The following is a 12,322-nucleotide window of genomic DNA, read 5'->3' on the forward strand; positions in this document are numbered from 1 at the left end:
GGGTAACCTCGAGTTGCCCCCAACTTGGTCAAGGCACCAAAGCTATGGAACTCTCTTCCCAGAGAAACTTGCTGGTCCCTTTTTATTACCATTTTCTACCCTCAGGTGAAGCCTTTTTTTGATTCACCTGGCATTCCATGCACGACCCCACCTTCCCGCCCTAAGTTTTATTTGCTGTGTTTATGTGTGTGTGTGTGTGTGTGTATTTTAGTGTGGTTTTAATCATTTAAATGATGGGGTTTTGTTTGGTTTTAATGGTTCTTAAGATGGGTATTTATGATGTACGTTTTAAAACTGTTAGCTGCCTTGGTGGCCCTAATGAGGGCAGAAAAGCAGACTGTAAATTTTGCAAAGAAGTAAGCAAACAAAAGTTTTGGGAGGAGGCATGGCGCAGTTGGGGAGCATCCGCTTTGCATGCATGCAGAAGATCTCTGGTTCAATTCCCTGGAATCTCTAGTAAATATATTGGGTAGTAGGTAATGTAAAACACTCCCATCTTTCATTTTCGTGAAAGGTGCACACGCCAGACATACCTTGCAGAGCCAGTGCCAGGCAGAGTAGAGGTCACTGACCTGCATTAACCAGCGGCCTGTCTCAGCATAAAATACTTCCAGGTGTGTTCTCCACAAGTTCTTGGGAAGAGGCTGAGAGAGGGAGGATCAGGTAAAAAGTGATGCAACACACCTATTCCAGAGACCCTTGAGAGCTGTTGCCAGTCAAAGCAGACAAATGAGCTCATTCAGTATAAGGCAAGTGGAAGCTCTTCATGGCTTTGGTCTAGCATGCCTATGGGACAGCCTCCCTCCCTATGTTCCTCCACAGCAGCTTCACTCATCTGAACAGGGTCTCCTCCAGGTGCCAGGCTGCATACAGGTGAAACCAACAGCAGCCCGTACAAGGGCTTTCTCTGTGGTGGCCCCTACCCTGTGGAATGACCTGCCTGAGGAGGTCAGGAGAGCCCCCACTCTCCTGGCTTTCTGCAAATGATGCAAAACCAAACTATTCAAAAAGGCTTTTTACTCAAATAGGAGGGCTGTATTGTAAGGATGGGGTCTCAGATGCTTCGCTAATGAGTTAGGGACTATAGCCTTCATCACTATGTTGTCTTACATATTATCTGTTGCTTTAAATATGTACTCCTGTGTACCATCTGCGCTCCATGTTGTCTAATGTCAATCCTAGAATTGATTATGTTCTGCTTCAGTATTTTTTCTACTCTGTATTGGATTCTTGCTAATACTATGTCTTTAAAACTTGTATCTATCTACCCTATGGCATTGTTTATGGAAATGTCCTTAATACTGTATTGAAATGTACTTGATACTGATTGTACTAATCTCATACTCTGTAATCCGTCTTGTGTGAGTGAGTCTCAGTGAGAAAGGCAGACTATAAATGACATAAATAAATAAATAAATAAATATATTCATGCAAGTTTTGTCTTTTGGGGGAGGAAACAAAAAGGAACCAGAAAATACATTAGTGCACACTGTAGTACCCATGGGTGCCGCACCAAGAAGAAAAGAAGATGAAGACGAAGACGAAGAAGAAGAAGAGTTGGTTTTATACCCCACCTTTCACTACCCGAAGGGGTCTTGGAGTGGCTTACAATCGCCTTCCCTTCCCCACAACAGACACCCTGTGAAGTGGGTGTGGCTGAGAGAGCTCTGAAAGAGCTGTGACTGACCTAAGGTCACCCAGTTGGCTACAAGCGGTGAATCAAACCTGGTTCTCCAGATTAGAGTACTGCTGTTCTTAACTGCTACACCAAACTGGCTCATAGCACTACTGGATCTCTTGATCTTCCAGTCTGAATGGGTCTACACAGGTGCTTTCAGTGTGCTTCCAGACTGCCTGCCTGAACATGAAAGCAAATGGTGTGGAAACCTAATACACTGGAAATGTGCATTTTGTTGCTCCATACACTATCCCAAAACTACTCGTCAAAGTCTGGCCCAGCTCTTGTTCCGTCTGCTTGGGAAAGCACATTTCCCAAACCTATTGAGACATCATCGCTCCCCTCCCCACACACTCTTTCAACCTCCGGTGCTGTTTACTAGCTTGTGAAATCTAATGAAATGTCACTGAGTTCATGAATCTTTCTGTCCCAGGCTTGTAAGTTACGACCTGAATTATGGGTCACTTTCAATCATCTCCGAAAGCTGATCTCTTTGGCTTCCCATGTGACCGCGCTTTGTGTTGCTCAAATAACTGGAAAGCTGCCCTAAACAGACACCTGGGAATTACCTTTCATTCACATGAATCCCCAAGTGGAGAAAAGCTGGCAGAGTTACTACTGATGCTAATATTTCACATTTTTATAGAGCCAACAATGTGTGTGTGTGTGAGAGAGAGAAGGAGAGCTAGAGCAAGAGAGTTCGGTATAAAGCACAGTAAAAACACAGCCTTTGTTGAGAGTATGCACAACTGGCAATACAACTTTAGAATTCAACTAGTGGGTTAAACTGACAAGTAGGGTACAACCAGAAACCAGTGGGAGAACACTTCAAGCTTTCGGGACATTCCATCAAGGACTTCTTAATGGAATGCATCTTCTTGCATAGCTGGTAGTTGTCAATGGCTACAAGGTAGCAAAGCTGGTCAAGACTAGTCTGGAGTGATAAACTGCCTAGAAACAGGCAGTCTTCTTCAAATCTGGAGGGGGCATCAGCCCACTCAAAGAACCAATCAGGGCTCGTTTCTTAATCAGGTTTCACAGCCCTGTGAAAGTTTCGGGAGTATAGCTAGAGCTGAGATCATCGCCAAGCACTTATCTCCCCAAAGCCATGCTCTCAGGAGAAGAAAGCAGCCCAGGTGCAGCCAATGAACAGAGACTGTGCCTTCTCCAATAAACAGGCCTGGTGAGATTTCTTGCAAAGACAAGAAGCCTGAACCAAAGTTTTACTCTGCATTAGGTGGAACAAGGCCTGCTTCTTACACTGGACTAGATGGGCCACCGATGTGATCCATTAGGGATTTTTAAAATGTTTTTAGGGGGCACATTGTCCTTGATCACATGTGGTAGCCAGTGTGAATACTAAAACAGTGTAACCACTTCTAGTATTCTACGAATAACGTTTCTGAATTCAACCTCGTCATGTGAGAGCCAGTGTTGCAAAATGGTTAGAGTGTCTGATTAGAATCTGTGACCTCGGGCCAGTCACATGCTTTCAGCCTAACCTACCGCACAGGGTTGTTGTGAGGATAAAATGAAGGAGGGGAGATATAAGTCATTTTTATTTTATCTATTTTTTTTATTTATGTCATTTATAGTCCACCTTTGGGTCCCCATTGGGGAGAATGGCAGGGATAAAATGAAGTAAACCAATTTACGTCCTGGTACAGATGAGGTTTGACTTAAGCACGACACCAGTGGGGCAGAAGAATATACCTGTGTGATATTTCACAATTTAAAATGGGTCTTCAGCCATTATGCATTCTCTGTTCGTATCAGATAGACAGCCCTGGTGGGTACAGCTCTGGCATGCTAATGCAGCAGGCACAGTTTTAGAAAGGTGTTAGGTCACATACAAAGTCACAGAGGTAACCTGAGGTGCCATCATGGTTATGTTTAAACCAAGACTCAGACAGTAAGTGGTGGTTTCATGTGTAACTGACCACTCTTGGTCAGAACAATTTGGCAGAGGCAACACTGAAAAGTGCGTTTGCCCCCACTTCCTTGCGTGGTCCTGCCCCAACCCGTCTTTAGGGTACCTTAAAGGTAAAGGTAGTCCCCTGTGCAAGCACCGAGTCATTACTGACCCATGGGGGGACGTCGCATCAGGACGTTTTCTTGGCAGACTTTGTTGTTTTTGTTGTTATGGGGTGGTTTGCCATTGCCTTCCACAGTCATCTACGCTTTATCCCCAGGAAACTGGGTACTCATTTCACCGACCTCGGAAGGATGGAAGGCTGAGTCAACCTTGAGCCAGCTACCTGAACCCAGCTTCTGCCAGGATCGAACTCAGGTCATGAGCAGAGCTTGGGCTGCAGTACTGCAGCTTACCACTCTGCACCACTGGGCTCCTTTTTAGGGTACCTTGTTCCATTTCATTTAATTATAGTTTACTTTTCTCACTTGGACTCAAGTTGGGTTATGAATTTTTTAAAAGCAATGCAGTAGAAACAGTATTCAACAGACAATAAACGATGCTATAAAATGAGACAAAATGAGAAGAAAATGCAATAAAAATAGTATAAGGCATCTCAGGGAGGGGCTGTGGCTCAGTGGTAGAGCATCTGCTTGGCATGCAGAAGGTCCCAGGTTCAATCCCTAGCATCTCCCGTTAAAATGATCTGGTCGTAGGTGATATGAAAGACCTCCGCCTGATACCCTGGAGAGCTGCTGCCAGTCAGAGTAGAGAATACTGACTGCGATCAAGGGTCAGATTCAGTATAAGGCAACTTCATGTGACATAATAAACAATGCAAAAACTGGATTACAGAAATTAGATAATGAAAACCAGGTCACAATGCAGTATGAACCAGAAACTACAAACAAATTCCGGTGTACAGGAACTACAAGGTTCCACAATCTCTTAAGAAACTTTTGTATATTTTTATGTTATTTTAAAGAGCAAAGTGCTAATATTGTGCATACAATAAACAATACAATTAAGAACAGTCAATGTGCAAATTAATCCAACTGGTAAAGTTCAACCATATGCATATAAGTCCAGTTGGTATAAGTTGAACTGGTAAAGTATAAGTTGAACTGGTAAAGTTCAACCATATGCATATAAGTCCAGTTGGTATGAGTTGAACTGGTAAAGTTGGTATAAGTTGAACTGGTAAAGTTCAACCATATGCATATAAGTCCAGTTGGACTTATATGCATATGGTTGAACTTTACCAGTTGGATTAGTTTGCACATTGACTGTTCTTAATTGTATTGTTTATTGTATACACAATATTAGCACTTTGCACTTTAAAATAACATAAAAATATACAAAAGTTTCTTAAGAGATTGTGGAACCTTGTAGTTCCTGTACACCGGAATTTGTTTGTAGTTTCTGGTTCATGTATCCGGTGGTGCCCGATCTTAGTTAGGTTTGCGCAATGCAGTATGGACAAGGTAACATAATATAAAGGATGCAATAAAGTTTCAAAATTTCTGAAATCAATACCTTGCTATTCCTCTTCCCTGGTATGCAGCAGACAAGGAAGTGACTAGAATTTATCTCCTGCGGAGGAATGGGGGATTTCAGCACAAATATTTTGTTTTTCCAAACTGCAAAGCTGTTATTTGCTTTCTCTTCCAGTTTTCTGCCTTCTAATCATGACAGTGATACATCAGAGGAGTTCTTTTGTCTGCTTTTATTTAAAATCCCAGGGCTTAACATTTCCACAGACATCTCTGTATTGGGTTGAATAAATTAGAAAAACCATCTTTGACATCAAGGCATTCTTTTGTTTTGGGGAAAATGGTAATATTTTCAAAGATGGGAAGGCAACATATCCTGGGGAAACAATGCTCTTGAAAGAAAATGGACGGTTGATTAATCAGCAAGTTTCCTCATAATAAAACATGTCTTAATGAGCTCTTTGGAGGAGAAGAAATCTATCATTTATTGTGAAACAATCAACTTGAGAGCCTTGCTAATGTCAGACAGAATAATGAATGGCCTGAAAGGGATCATGAAGCCATAGCTAAAAATGTGCTGGCCCATCACTCATCCTTTGCAAAAAAATCGGAGGATACAGTTTTGCTTGCCCTGTGGGGGATTTGGGAGAGACAGCGAGACAGAGCTATCAGGGAAGTGGGAATAGCACCAAGCCTTGTAGATCAGGCCCGCACTGATTTATCCATGAGGGTTGTTGGTTATCGTAGAAGCCGGGGGTCACTGGCTTGTGTGTCATCAGAATGTGGTCTATTTTCCTTGGGGGCTGGATGTGGAGTTTCCCATACTCACCGACCCCTTTAATGAGTGGTCAACCTGTATAATAAAAGGTCATAATGTTTAGGGCCAAACTACACAATACAGTTTTTAATGAGTAGGGGCTGCATTCCCACTACTTATTTATTTTCCCTGCAGCTACAAAGCAGCTGGGGGAATGGTATTTTAAAAGTTCGTGGGACCCAATTCCAAGGAGGGGGGGTAGGGAGCTCCTGCCTCCCCACCCCTACATTGGTTTTCGAACTGAAACAGTCCAGGGGGAGCAAGTTATTTGCCCAGTTTTGCAGCTGCACATGCCCAGAATATTGCACCTGCAGCTCTGAAATTGGGCATATAACTTCCCCCAGGAGCCATGACCTGGATAGCTCAGGTGAGCCTGAGCTCGTCAGGTCTCAGAAGCTAAGCAGAGTTAGTCTTTGTTAGTAATTGGATGGGAGACCTCCAGTGAAGACCAGGGTTGCAGAGGCAGGCAAAGACAAACCAGCTCTGTTAGTCTCTTGCCGTGAAAACCCCACCAGAGGTCGACATAAATCAACTATAACTTGAGGGCACTCTCCACCACCAACTTGCCCAAGGACTATTTTGTCTTAGGAAAAGAGGCATGGGAGGAAAGCAGGAACCCTGCAGACTTTAAAAAAAACATCTTTCCTTACAGCCGCTGTGTGGCTGTGGGGAGTCAGATCCGGATTCACACTAAAAAATCATATTGTATAGTTTGGCCTTTTGAAGCATGGGCTTTATTGTTAGGGAGCATGTTTGTTCAGGGATAATATTAAATGTAAATGCTGTGGCTGGTTGAAGGGCTGTGGCTCAGTGGTAAAGCACATGCCTTGCATGCAGAAGGTCCCAGGTTCAATCCCCAGCACCTCCAGTTACAGGATGAGGTAGTCAGTGATGTGAAAGACCTCTTTCTGACAACCTGGAGAGCCAATAGCACTGAGAGTCAGCAAGATTGGACACCTGGTATTCTGACTCGGTATAATGCAACTTCACGGTTTCACACAAATGCTCTGGGTTTCAGGATATGGTTAGAAGAAATCTGATGTAGCAAGTCTGGGTGTAGTCAGTGCCTGGACAAATGGGTTGAAATGAGAAGGGAAAAGGGAGCAAAATCATCCTTCCTGCCTCTCCTGTTGGTGAAGCTGCCTCTTCCATCAGCTTTGCTGGGAAGAGAAGGAAGTGGGGGAAGACCTTCAACCCTTGCATAAAGATACTTCCATGAGTGGGTCAGCTCATTGAATTCAGATAGCATTTCCACCACATCAGTATTTGGTCAATACTTGCAACTATGGAAGTAGTCCATAGTTCGGGGAGACCCAATAGATATTGTTTATCTTGACTTCCAGAAAGCTTTTGACAAAGTTCCTCATCAAAGGCTCCTAAGTAAGCTCAGTAGCTATGGGATAAAGGGCCAAGTCCTCTTGTGGATCGAAAACTGGCTAATTAATAGGAAACAGAGAGTGAGTATAAACGGGCACTTCTCACAGTGGAGGGTGGTGAGCAGTGGGGTGCCACAGGGGTCGGTATTGGGTCCAATGCTTTTTAACTTGTTTATTAATGATTTGGAATTGGGATTAAGCAGTGAAGTGGCTAAATTTGCAGATGACACGAAATTGTTCAGGGTGGTGAAAGCCAGAGAGGATTGTGAGGCACTCCAAAGGGATCTGTCGAGGCTAGAAGAGTGGGCATCCATGTGGCAAATGAGGTTCAATGTAGCCAAGTGCAAAGTAATGCACATTGGAACCAAAAATCCAAAATATAAATACAAGTTGATGGGGTCTGAACTGGCGGAGACTGACCAAGAGAGAGATCTTGGAGTCATGATAGATAACTCACTAAAAACGTCAGCACAGTGTGCGACTGCCATAAAAAAAGCTAATGCTATGCTAGGGGTTATTAGGAAAGGGATTGAAAACAAATCAGCCGGTATCATAATGCCTCTGTATAAATCGATGGTGAGGCCTCATTTGGAGTACTGTGTACAGTTCTGGTCGCCACACCTTAAAAAAGATATCATAGCACTGGAAAAAGTACAGAGAAGGGCAACTAAAATGATTAAAGGGTTGGAACACTTTCCCTATGAGGAAAGATTGAGGCGCTTGGGGCTCTTTAGCCTGGAGAAAAGACGACTGAGGGGACACATGATAGAGGTTTACAAGATAATGCACGGGTTAGAGAAGGTAGAGAAAGATGTGTTTTTCTCCCTTTCTCACAATACAAGAACTTGTGGGCACTCTATGAAATTATTGAGCAGTCGGGTTAGAACAGATAGAAGAAAATACTACTTTACACAAAGGGTGATAAACACATGGAATTCGTTGCCACAGGAGGTGGTGGCAGCTACAAGCATTGCCAGCTTCAAGATGTCAGACTGTGGCTAAATAATGTCCTTCCTACAGGTTCTCCTCTACAAGCAAACAAGAGTCCATTGTTTGAATAAGGAAACTTTACTGCAGAAATGATCCATTATAGTCCACTGTCCTGAATAGGAGATTCAGGATGGTACAAGAGCATTGTTACCAATGAAGAGAAAAGCATGAGATACAAAGTAACAGTTCCCAGCTGAACCAGCCTCCCCCCACAGTTCTCAAAACAACATCTTTCAGTCTTGGGAAGCTGGACTCTCTCAAGGCCAATCTTGGGTGGAACGTTGTTAGACAAAACAATCTCTTTCGGTGAGAAGTCTGCTTGGGAACTTGTGCACCTGTGGAGAAAGCACTTAAACACTAGAAGCATTAGAAAATGCTTCATACACACACTGAACCTGAAACAAGAGGGGACTGGACAAATATATGGAGCAGAGGTCCATCAGTGGCTATTAGCCACAGGAGATAGATGGTATTCTCTTTGTGGGGAGGTGGTGCTCTGTTGTCTTGGTGCTGGAAGGAAGGCAGTGGGAGGGCTTCTGGTGTCCTGGCCTCACTGACAGTCCTTTAGATGGCACTGGATTTCTAGCCACTGTGTGTGACAGAATGTTGGACTGGATGGGCCACTGGCCTGATCCAACATGGCTTTGCTTATGTTCTTATGTTCTTATGTTCTTAGTCAGAGAATGGGTTGGATCCAGCCATTTTTTTGACTACATCTTACCCCAACTCCATCTTTATTAAATCCCCAATGTAGTCTTTTTTTTAAATATTTTTTTTTATTTTCTAATTACTAACATCCAAACTACAAACAGAAAAAGGAAAAAGGAAACAAGGGGAGAGGGAAAAAACAACATAAGAACACAGACTACAACTACAAGTATTGAATTCCCTTCATAATACAATTATTTAAAGTTAAACTTTCTAATATGCTATTAGATTGGTAGATCTTATAAGATACAAACTACAGTCAGGATCAGGTCTTCTTCCCCCCCCCCCCTGCGTCTCGGTCTCAGTTCTCTTTGAACAGCTACAATAGCTGCGCTCACTCCAATCCCCAATGTAGTCTTTTTGGTGGCTAAAGGGGACTCCCTTTTGGTGGTGGAGACTGCCCTCAAGTCAGAGCTGACTTATGTCGACCCCTGGTGGGGTTTTCATGGCAAGAGACTAACAGAGGTGGTTTGCCATTGCCTGCCTGCACAACCTTGGTCTTTCTTGGAGGTCTCCCTGCCAATTACTAACCGAGGCCAACCCTGCTTAGCTTCTGAGATCTGATGAGATCAGACTTGCCTGAGTTATCCAAGTCAGGGCAGACTCTGTTTTGTACCGGGGAAAGACTGGCTGGATCCAACCAAGCATTTGTAGAAGTATTCAGTATCCAAATTGAGACAGAAGTTGGGAGAAGAAATTCATTTCAGTACCAATCATTTGAGAAGCTTGTATGAGCACTGCAAAGTTTTCTTCTAAGATAAAAAAAAATCTAGCTGAATATAAAATGTTGGGTTCTCTCCAGGGATTCCTCGGTGGAAGGTGTTGAGCACAGGTCTCCCCTTTCCCCCCTTCTCCCCAGTTGCCATTCCCCCAAGATGAAGTATCACAAAGGATTTAAGTAAGTTCCCAGAATTACACTCTTTTATGTTGTTTCCCCTGTAGTCTTCTTGACACAAACTTTATTTTTATTAGGTTCAGAAGGGTTGTGGGAAAGGATGAACTCCAAGCACTGCACAACTGCTTCAAGAAAGTGAAGTTTGTGCCAGCAGGACAGTGGGATATACAATAAGGTCTCGGGGAGCAGAAATGAAATGGGAGAAATCTTCTTAGTTACTCTGGCCAGAGTGCGGGCAATCTCATTTCGCTGAGCAGCAAGGCAGGCAAAGTCAGTCTGGCTAGAACAAAAGGCCTCCTGGGAGCAGCAGGAATATTTTCTTGCATGGTGTCTCTTGACCTCTGCCTTTATGAGGAAGGGGGAAATCTCTTTAAGTGCTTCGAAATAACACTGTAGCTCTAGCATGTGCCTGATGCAGGGGGAAACAGAAGATCTGGGCTTGTGTGCTGTGCAGGGGTGAGGAAAGCTGCACTTCTTAAAAGTCTCTCTTTTGTATTATGTTGAATGTGCAGAAGCCAGCCTGTTTTCCATCTGTGTACCTGAACCAGATGTCACTAAGAAGACGCCCTTTCCAAAACTACTGGCTAAGGGATAAAGAAGACCTAACCCCAGGAGGTCTGTGAACTGATATTCCCAGGGATTTTTAAATGGAAATAGCAGCCAGTCCCCATCCCCATCTCCCATTATAGATCTGTTCCCTAGTGTGGTACAGAGAAGGCGTAGCAGCTCAACCACATGATTTTTTTTCCTGATCCAAAATGCATCCTTGAAAAAGACAGAATCCACATTTTGCCTGTCTTTTTCCCTTTCAGAGCTACCTACGGCACAGATCTTTTTTTGTTAGTGAAAATCCTCTCTTCCTAGCTCTGCAGCCTTGATTTGAGTTCAAGTCCTACATGGATATTTCGTGGTTAAAAATAGTAGGGAGATTTGTTTATGGATCTCCCAGCACTTCATCTGCTGTAGCACAGTGGTTAAGTGGTTGGGCTGCGAATCAGCACTCTATTGGTTTGAATCCCACTCCTACCATGAGCTCAGTAGGTGGCCTTGGGTAAGCCCCTCCTCTCAACCCCAGCTCCCCAGCTGTATTGTGGGGATAATAATAACATTGACTTGTTCACCACTCTGGGTGGGGCACTAATCTGTCCAGAAAAGCAGCATATAAGTGCAGCTGTCATCGTTATCATCATCATCATCATCATCATCATCATCTTGTTTGGAATTCCTGTTCACATCTGGTAAGAAAACAAGAACAGCTGCTTTGGCTAGATTTAAGGGAGATGCTGACCAGTAGCAAAGTGTTTGCCTGCATGTAAGCTTTCCACCAGACTGTCATCTCATTTACACTATGAGGATCAGCTCATGTATACTGACAGCCAATTTGCATAGTGGTTAGTATGTTGAACTAGAAACTGGGAAGCCCAGGTTCACATCCCCACTCTGCCATGGAAGCTTGCTGAGTGGCCTTGGATCATTCACACTGTCTCAGCCTAACCTACCTCACAGGGTTGTTGTAAGCATACAATAGAGGAGGGGAGAACCATGTAAGGTACTTTGGGTCCCCCCTTTGGGAAAACGGCAGGGTAATAATGAAGTAAATAAAACAAATCAATAAAATATGCATTGATATCTGGGCCAGAACTCTTCTATCTATAACAGTGACAGAAACCCAACAGGCTCAGCTTTCACTCTTGGTGGAAGTCCATGGCAAGAAGAGGACTGAATTTCTGCTGGTATTGCCATTGAGCAGAACCACAAGTGACAAAAGGCACAGATTGGACTCTTGTCAGCTTCCCTCCAGTTTTGATGGGAAATGTAGGCAGCTTGGCGGAATGTTGGACAAGTGACAGTTGAAAAGTCCATTGGACAGCAGTCAGAGAGCCAAGCTGCAAGACCAGGATGCCTACATTTCCCATCAAAACTTAAGGGAAGCTGACAAGTGTCCAATCTGTGCCTTTTGTCACTTGTGGTTCTGCTCAGAGCCAAGCTGCAAGACCAGGATGCCTACATTTCCCATCAAAACTTAAGGGAAGCTGACAAGTGTCCAATCTGTGCCTTTTGTCACTTGTGGTTCTGCTCATTGTTAAAGGCAGAGAAGCCCTCCCAGAAAATAATAATAAAGTTGTTATGGGGTGGGGAATTCCTTTTTCCAAACTTCACTTAAACTTAAAAAAGGATACAGCTATTGATTCCTCTTACTCTCTTTTTTCTCTTTTAAAAACAGGATTTCTCTTTAAAGAGAAATGAAAGATATTATAGCACTGGAAAAAGTGCAGAAAAGGGCAACTAGAATGATTAAAGGGATGGAACATTTCCCCTATGAAGAAAGGTTAAAGCGCTTGGGGCTCTTTAGCTTGGAGAAATGACTACTGAGGGGTGACATGATAGAGGTTTACAAGATTATGCATGGGATTGAGAAGGTAGAGAAAGAAGTATTTTTCTCCCTTTCTCAC

The 12,322-nt window shown here is 43.5% G+C and overlaps 1 non-coding gene across 1 annotated transcript; it reads left to right on the forward strand.

Annotated features, from left to right (window-relative positions):
* The first annotated feature begins 4,213 nt into the window (after positions 1–4,213).
* Positions 4,214–4,285, forward strand: TRNAA-GGC (transfer RNA alanine (anticodon GGC)). The gene has a single exon. It is a non-coding gene; the product is annotated as a tRNA-Ala (tRNA).
* The last annotated feature ends 8,037 nt before the right edge of the window (positions 4,286–12,322 follow it).

This window comes from Eublepharis macularius, chromosome 2 (genome assembly GCF_028583425.1).
Source record: "Eublepharis macularius isolate TG4126 chromosome 2, MPM_Emac_v1.0, whole genome shotgun sequence".
Taxonomy (NCBI): Eukaryota; Metazoa; Chordata; class Lepidosauria; order Squamata; family Eublepharidae; genus Eublepharis; species Eublepharis macularius.